The sequence below is a fragment of the Acinonyx jubatus genome, chromosome C1 (assembly GCF_027475565.1).
Source record: "Acinonyx jubatus isolate Ajub_Pintada_27869175 chromosome C1, VMU_Ajub_asm_v1.0, whole genome shotgun sequence".
In the NCBI taxonomy this organism is placed as follows: Eukaryota; Metazoa; Chordata; class Mammalia; order Carnivora; family Felidae; genus Acinonyx; species Acinonyx jubatus.
This window is the reverse complement of record NC_069381.1, coordinates 198,465,627-198,474,212: the sequence shown is the minus strand read 5'-3', so window position 1 is coordinate 198,474,212 and position 8,586 is coordinate 198,465,627. Positions and strand designations below refer to the sequence as shown.

The window sequence follows — 8,586 nt, the reverse complement described above, 5'->3', positions numbered from 1 at the left end:
GAGACAGAGTTTTATCATCTTGCTTCAGGTAACTTGTAGGCTTATAGGTTTCAGCACATTTGGGGGCTGTCCGGCGATGAAAGATAAGGCCCGCTATATAAGTGGTGTTTATTTGGGACTCAAACCCTGAAACAGAACCAATGCATGTGATGTCCCTCCACCTGGAACGTCTTTCCCCTGGTCGTTACCTAATCGACTCATGTTCTTCATCCTATCTCAGTGTCATAGTTCCCCAGAGATGCTTCCCTGTACCTCTCAGCCCTAAATTAGGTCTTCATGTAAGATCTACCAAAGTGTCCTGTATTTTCCTTCACAGACCTTATCACACGAAAAAGTAGTTACAAACTGTGATAAGCTATTTAATCCTTCTTTCTGGCACTGGTTAGTAAGGTTCTTGAAGGTAAGGACCATGTCTGTAATGCATGCTCACAATACTTGCACTGCTGAGCAATATTTGTTTGAATGAATGAATGAATGAATGAACGAACGAACGGTCTTGTCAGGAAAGCTGAGATTTCGTCTGGGTTCTACCACTGTCTGCCTGGATGGCTGTGGCCTCTCTTGGCTCAAGTTTCCTCATCTGTTAAATGATGCTTTCGGAATGGAAATTCTGAGAACTCTTGTGACAACACTTCTCTCTGATCCATTGAAACCCACCTGTGGTTGGGTCCTTCTTCGGCAGCTTCTTCCGCTCTTTCATGCATCCCCCCAAATGATGCCGACTCCCCAGCACATTAATGACAAGGAATCTTATACTGTTGATTCCACAGCTCCTTTGGAGGGAACTACAGCTTACAAGTCGCATACCATTTCGTACCACTCCACTCCCCAAGTTCCCGTTTGACGTTTCTTCACGAGTCACTTGTTGACTCTTTGCTGCTGCTTCTCCCTTCCTAGTCTTCTCTCTACTGTCTGCAGCCTCCCAAAGTTCTCTGGGTTACTTAGAGCGGTTTCACACTTGCTTATATGCCCTTCTCGCTCAGCTTCCTCAGTTCATATCACAGTTGCTTCTCAGATGTCTAGCAAACTGACTGCATCTCAACCTCATTGTGTGCTTCTTTCCAAGTCCGTGTCCGGTGACATTGTGTTAGGAGCTTAGGTCAGCCATGGTGGGAATACTTACCACGGAAATTGGCAACAGTCAGATTGGCCGTAAATCAAGGGTTTTCTCTCTTGGAGAAACCATTGTTACACAGTTACTGGCAAACCACTGTCTGAGCTCCTCCAGCGGGGTTATCACCCAGTTTAGGAAGTTGATTGAACCCCAAGACCCTTCCTCACTGAACTTATATATAGTTTTCAATTCCTCATGGTTTAGGCAGAGTAGTAGGAGCTGAGAAAGGTGCATATAAAATGGTAGCTGTATTGGTCAAGGTTCCTCCAGGAAAACATAACCAGTGTCAGGTAGATCAAGACAGGAAGTTTAATATGGGAAATTAACTATATATTAAGGTTGATAGAACTAAAGGGCCACAGGGATGAAGCAAGCTCTAGATTGACAGGATGCCACTTCTACCTCTATGGCTGGGGTGACAGGGAGAGGAGGTGGTGTTACTAGATTTTAGAGGCTAGAATTGTAGACAGAGAGGCTTCCCGGTGGAAGAGGGACCCCAAAAGAGAGTAAGCTGTTGCTGGCAGCATGCAATGAGGGGAGTACCTGGGCTTCTTCCTTTCCCTTCCTTTCCCTTCCCTTCCCTTCCCTTCCCTTCCCTTCCCTTCCCTTGGCCAGTGGGAGGCCTTGGCAGGCCTTAAATCAGAAGCCAGTTGGAATGGAGTTTGGGAAATGGGGCAAGTGGGGGAGGGGCAGCCCCCTATGATGCAGAACAGGACAGAGCAGGGCTGGCAATGAATCTGACAACAAACAGGCAAATCACCACCCTAATAACTCATCATTTTCTGGATAATAATATCCCTGAAGGGACATCCAGTGCCTTCAAGGCTACAGCCAGTCACATGGCTTTCCTCAAGTCCCCCATCAAGCCTCACTCTACAAACCCAGACAACTCCTTGAGTCTGGCTTCCAAATCCATCCTCCAGCAAGGAGAGACGAAGTTCCAAAAACTCATTGTAAGATACTGACCATTCTAATATGGCTTCCTAAAACTGATCACAAGGACGAGGGATGACCACCTTTATGGAGAGATAGAAGTTTCCCCATCTTTTACTAATGGAGCATAAACCAGAGACATTCTTTTTTCCCCTGTCTTCCTTTTATTCACTTATTTCTTATTTTGTAAGAATCCAGGTGCCATACCAGATACTGAGGTTACAAAGGTGTTTTAGAGCTTGTCCTTGGAGAACTTACAGCACGGAGGGGAAGCAGATTATCACGAGCAGGGGCCAAAGGCCTGGACAATGGGGGATTTACAGACTAATCCTAAAGAAATACCCACTTCTGCTTCTTGGCCTGCCTTCACCTGGGCCAGCAGTAGGGTAGACCATGGGTCGCTGGGGCTCTTCTTAGAGCTTCTTAGAGCTTCAGTGGCTCCCTGGCACTTGGACACTTTGGGGTTAATCCCTTTCTTACTCATGTGAGGCTCATCTTCCCCTGGGCGTATCTCTCCATTTGCCCTTGAGTAAATACTCATGCTTTTCCACTTGGCTCTTCGCTCGTCTTCCCATGGGGGAGGGGTAGTTTCAGCATCTCATCTCTCGTATGGCCAGAGGCTGTAAGTCTAGTGTGCCATCAGCTCCACAAATGTCAGATGTCTCCCCTGCCTGCAACCCGAGTCTCACTTTGAGGCCTAGATGGGGGCTGGTCCTAGTTAGAGAGCCCTGTCTGTGCTCTGGTGTGGACCTGCCGACCCACTCCCAGAACTGGGACCCCGTGTGGCGTCTGTCATTCCAGCGTGTCATGGGATGCCAGAGTTAGCCAGGGCTTTCCACTCAGCCGGGATCTCCCGTTTGTGCTGTCCTCGAGATTCAGACACAGAGAGCAAGAAATGAAGAGAAACTGAAAATGAGAGCGTCTGGAGAGTGGCGAGGAGGGGAGACAGAGACACAGACAGAAACAGAGACTCTTTCCTCCTGCCACAGTGTCAGTGGCAAACACTGGGGAGAGGACGTTCCCTGTGTGCTCTGAATTTCCAGGGGAAAACACTTGTGCTGCTGCTTTAAAGAAACTCAAAGAACCACATGTGTAATCCAATTCTGTGATTTGGGGTGCTTTCACTGTTGGAGGCGGGCTTCCAAGAAACTCAGCTAGCCTCAGGATACAGAGGGCCTGGATTTCAGTACGTTGTGGAGTTACCTGATGTTCCAATTATGAGCCACCAAGAGCCCCTGCAGGAGCAGGATGCAGGAGGTGACGGCCGGAGCCCTGGATGCAGGGCAGGAGGACATGTTGGCTGCTTCCTGCCTACGTGCGCTCGAGCAAGGCCCTCATCATCTGCTCATCAGTGTCGTCATCTGCACGGGGCCATGAGGAGCATCCTGGCCAATTTACTCAGGTCTGTTGGGAGGCTCGGCCAAGTGGAAGCACTTTAGAAATTGGAGTGCAGTACAGCCAGGCAAGGGGATACTACCTAAATGACATTTCCTGGTAGGGTTCGGCTGCCTTCCCCAAAGTGGGGGTCAGCTTACGAAAGCCACCCTAGTGGATGAAATGGTCCCTCCTCTCTTCTTTTTGTCTTTACTGAATTAGGAACAAAACCCTCGTGGCTCGGGCGTGAAGATTGCTCAACAGTGCGTCGAACTTAGAAATGCCTACAAAAATTCCACTCCACTCTGTTTAAATTGCCTGCCTTGTGGGGGGAGGAAGCCATAAGGGTTTCTCCAGAAGGAAGCGTGTGACCCGGACCTCGTGGGTTAGGATTTCGACAGACTGGAGGCTCTAGCAGCCACGAAGAGCACAGGAAGAGAGTTTCTCAGGTTTTCAAGGGTGTGCCGTGCCACCCAGTCGCTGAGCGTTTGTGTGTACGTGTGTCTGCGTGTGCTGGTGCGTTTATTAGAGGATGTGGTGGTGGCTTAGGGCAGGTAGGTTTCCAGGGCCAACAAACTGCTTGCTTTTCGAAAAGAGTAGAGTTTTCCTTGGCTCCGCTGCCAGCTGCTTTATCTGTTTTCGTTTCAAAAGATGTGTTTCCAAAGCACCATTTCCTGAAATCTTTTGGCTGCAGCCAGGTATGAGATTCCCAGTTGCAAGCCCAGAGAGAAGGTGAGCTGCCAGGGAGAAGTTTACAATAGGGCGGGTCGTCCAGAGGAGCGCCGGCTGAGGTCTTGCCAGGGAGTGGAGAGGGAGCCAGAAACAAGGACCCTCCATGGGAAAAGTTCTCCCTCCAGCTCCGACTGCAAAGTCGTGTCTAAGAATTTTAGTGTGAATATCAGACTGGGTTCTTGTAATTGAGGAGGGGATATCGGACTTCAGGTTTAACAGAGGGAGACAAGTTGAAGTGAGTCCTTTCCCATGAAGCCTTTCTGCTCACCTCCCTTATATTCCTATGTTTAGCGTCCACCCTGTCTTATCTTGACCACGTCTTTGTGCCCTTACTGCCGTTTGAGTAAATATCGCAACTACGCTACTGGAACTTGAGCTCTGAGCTCATGTCGTATTTACTTATAAATTCTTCAGTGTCTAGACAACAGTGCCTTGAACCCTGTTGGTGCTTAATAAATGTTGGTGGTGTAAATGACCCAATGGTGGAAGCCTAGAGCTATTAACAATGTTTTGATTAGAAATTTATTTATTTCACATACATTTATCGACACCTAAATATGCCAGGCCCCGTTGCAGGCAGTGGGAAGAGGCTGGGAACAAATGACACATGAAGATAAAAGGAATGATCCTAAAGATAACTTCTCTCTCTCTCTTTTTTTTTTTTTCCTACTTTTTATCTCCCTGGTTTTTGAGAAATTTTTGGCTCTGCTCAGGTCCCTGTCTTGTCATTCCCATATTCCTGGCCCCTTGGCCCTGTCCAGAGCCTGTCTTAGGCTTTGGGACTTATCTTGTGGGTCCTCCATAGGTCTGTAAATAGCCCAGGCTAGTTAGTAAACTGAGTATCTCTCTCAGGTCCCCTATCTGATTTAAACACTCCAAAATACGATTTTTTTTTTAAAACCAACCCCCTGGCTATTAAGCTGATAAGAACAGATACTACACTTGAGCTTAGCCAAAAGACCAAGAAGCAATCCTAGTTTCTAGCTATCAAAGCTTACACGCTTGGATCATAGCTAGTCCTGGAGACAAAATCTCCGTGTTTCTTAAGATGTTTCTGAATGTTTGCCTCAAGATGAAACTTAGATTAAAATGGAAAGCTGTCTTAGAGGACAACAGAAGTTGCCAAAGAACCGTAGGTGGATGTATGTGGCAAGAGAGGAGCAAAGGTAGGACCATTCTACATGGAAGAGTGCTGGCTTCTTAGCAGAATCCTCTGTTTCTCCCACGACGGCTGGTGGTCTGCAGCTCGCAGTGGGGGAGAGTCCTGAAGAATACAGGCTCTGCAGATGGCACGTTATACTTGGTTATATTTGCAGAAGTGGGAGGAGCCTGCGAGTTTATGAAGTTCAAACTCCTTCAAGCTCAGAAAGGAGATACACCCAAGATCATGGCAATCACATGGCCTCGTGATGTCGCAAAGATTTTAGTGCTTTGAATCAAAATGGGGAGAGGAAAGTACCCTTTGTCTCTAATTCAAACAATCCGAGGAACTCTCCAGAGTTGCAAGAAGTACCAGCCCAGAGTAGATTTGAAACCTGGCTGTATGAAGAACAGTCGAAGGACGCAAGCATGCCTGGTCATGGAAGAGGGGACAGTGGGGACACGGGAGGTGACATCGGGCTGTAAAGGGCTGACACAAAGAAGGGGCTTATGTTTTTCTCCTGTGTGGTTCCACAGGACTGAGCTGGGCTTTGTGGGTCCAAGTTACAGAGAGGGAACTTCTTCAGCTCAAGGGAAACCCTTCCTGCTGCCTGACAATGAAGTATACACAAAAGTAATGAGTTCTCTGCCAGTGGAAGCTCTCAAGGGGAGACTAGATGGGAACCTGGCGCATTGTCGAGGTGGCGTTTACCTCAAAGGACCCCTTAGAATTTGAGACGAACGTGGTGCGCGTACCCCTCTGTCTGACGATGGTTCTGGTAATTAGGTGCCAGGATGGCCATTGATGTTATAATTCTCAGAACGGCAGAGCTGCTATACTGCTCTCTCCTGACTTCGGTGTGCCACAGTCTGAAGTTGCTGAGTGTAACCTCATGGAGGGCGAGTAGGCTCAACCTCCCTCGTCAACCGACCAACGATGGCAGCTCCTGGAGGCTGCATGAGAGGCGACTTGCTACAGCAGGAGATGTTGTGGTCACGTAGCCACATCTTGAAGGACTGGCAACCTGCCGGATATATACCTGCCATCCCCCGTCATCTCCGTTCTTTTTCTAAACAGAAGCCTTTTGGCTCCATTCCTTTGTCTTGCTACAGTTCCCCCTGGTCTGTCTCTCCTTCTTTCTCTTCTACTTGTTCTAGACAGTGGCTCCTTTCCTCTTCTATGAAATAGGCGTTTCTAGGACCATGTCATTCATAAAAGCAGGGCACTGGGACAGGAGGGGTGAGCTAAAGGTGTCCAGGAATCTCCCTTTTCCTTTCGCCTTCCCTTCTGCTATTAGCTGGACTGACGCTGAAACCCTGTGGGGCCTTATTAAAATGCAAAGACCATCCCATCCCCACCCAGGAGGCAGTTACCCAAGTAACAGCTAGACACGGATTATGTAGTACAGATTGTTTCTTCTAATTCTTTTCCTCTGAGAGTATGGGGGCCTGGGTGAGGAAGTTGAGAAGAAAGAGGGAGAAGTCAGGGTCTAAAGCAGGGCAGGGAAGGGAGCCACGAGGGCTGGGAACTTCCAGACCTGTAAACTGTCTCATTTGGAAGGGGCCTTGGTAGTCTGGTCTGACTTCCTCTCTGTGTAGATGCAGAAACCAAGGACCCCAGAGGCAAACAGGTTTGACCAATGTCATGGGTGACAAAGGCACACTCCCATCTTTAGGAGTCCTTGAAGGTTTCTGCCCAAGGGTTTTCCCAAGGTGGAAGTGAGTTTCCTCAAGTTGGAAAATTTGGGTACATTGTGGTCACTGCAGAATGACAGAAAGCAACATAGGGCTATATCTTGACTTGAAACTGTATCAGGGCTAATCAGTGCTCCTTCTCTGGTTCATGTATTTTGGAGAAAAACAAATGGATAGCCATTTCCTCCTTCATAGCAAGTGTAGGAAACACTAAAGGATGCTCTTGAGTTTCTATCTCTGGATGGCAGGTCTTATGCTACACATCTTCTCAGGCCCTTATCTTCAACATTTTTGCCTGTAGGATTCCTAGCACAAAGTAGGTACTTCCCACATGCTTGCAAAGTAGGCTAAAAATCCACCCCTCCCACTTGTGGGGTGTGTGTGGTGGGGAGAGGAGATACAGACATTGAGATCTTGGAAGACATTGCCTACTATTCTATGGATTCATTATGCATCTCATAATAGAACTTCTCAGACAAGTGGCAGAGGTTGTGACCATTTACTGCTCATTCCAAGGACTTAGTCGAACAGCAGTGAGGCATCCTTGCTCGTCTAGGGCTAAAGTTGTCCTGTATAACCGTATCACCACCAACCAGGACAGAGACTCGAAATGGTCCTGTAATCCCTTTCTCCTTTGGGGGAGATTGTCAGTGTGTTTTTTTCTTTTTCAACACTTTCAAAATCGCAATTGTTTATAGTAACTAGAGATGGCAGAACCTGGCTGAAGGGGGAAGGCTGAGTTTTATCTAACCCCTAATTTAGTTCTCTTAAGTTTGTCCAAGTTCCTGAGACGCTTTTCCCCTGTAAGTTAAACCATTGTTTGTCAAGGGAAATATAAATTAAGAGCTCTATTTTCTGAGTTAAATGGAAATTTGGTCCAGGGAAGCAGACTTTTGCTATGCTCCTCTGATCTCCAATATAACATAGGAACTGGAGTCAGTGTATGACTTAGACCTGATGAATTCTGGAGGAATCCAAAACTCAAGGAATGTGGGAGTTATGCAGAGCCAGGAACCCAGCCTAAATTTGACTCATCAGAGCTTTTAATAATCAGGTCGGAAATTCCATGGCATTATTGAAAGGAGCAAATCTCTTTCCCTTTACACAAAATGGATTCTGAAACTATCCATAGTCTTGAATTGGACTCCTGGATGGATGAGCCAAAGGCTATGCCCGGATCAGGAACAGTGACGCCATGGTCATCCCCATGTTTATTGTAGAAGGGCAGCTAAACTTCTAGGACTACACGAACTGTCCAATTATGGATTTCTGGATTGTATGATTTGGAAAACACACAATTAAGGGGATAACTCTGGCCAATCCTGAGTTTGTAAAACTGGTATAGAGCCAATAAGAAGTAACACAAACCTTCTTCAATTTCTCTTTGCAGGGCTAGAAATGATTTGCAAGCTTTGAGTCTCTACAGTGAAAGGCAAAGATATTGGAAAGCATGTGCTTTAATGGACATTCACAAAGCGCTACATTCCAACTTCAGCACCTCCCCAATCTGGTGACCAAGCCAATAAGCCAGTATTTCCCATGGTTACCTTCACAGACCTCAGAAAACATTAAAAACAGATGATGAGCAAAACTACTAC

General features: G+C 47.1%; 1 pseudogene; it reads right to left on the bottom strand.

Annotated features, from left to right (window-relative positions):
* Window positions 1-4,961: 4,961 nt before the first annotated feature.
* On the bottom strand, window positions 4,962-5,125 carry LOC113598403 (uncharacterized; annotated as a pseudogene).
* Window positions 5,126-8,586: the final 3,461 nt, after the last annotated feature.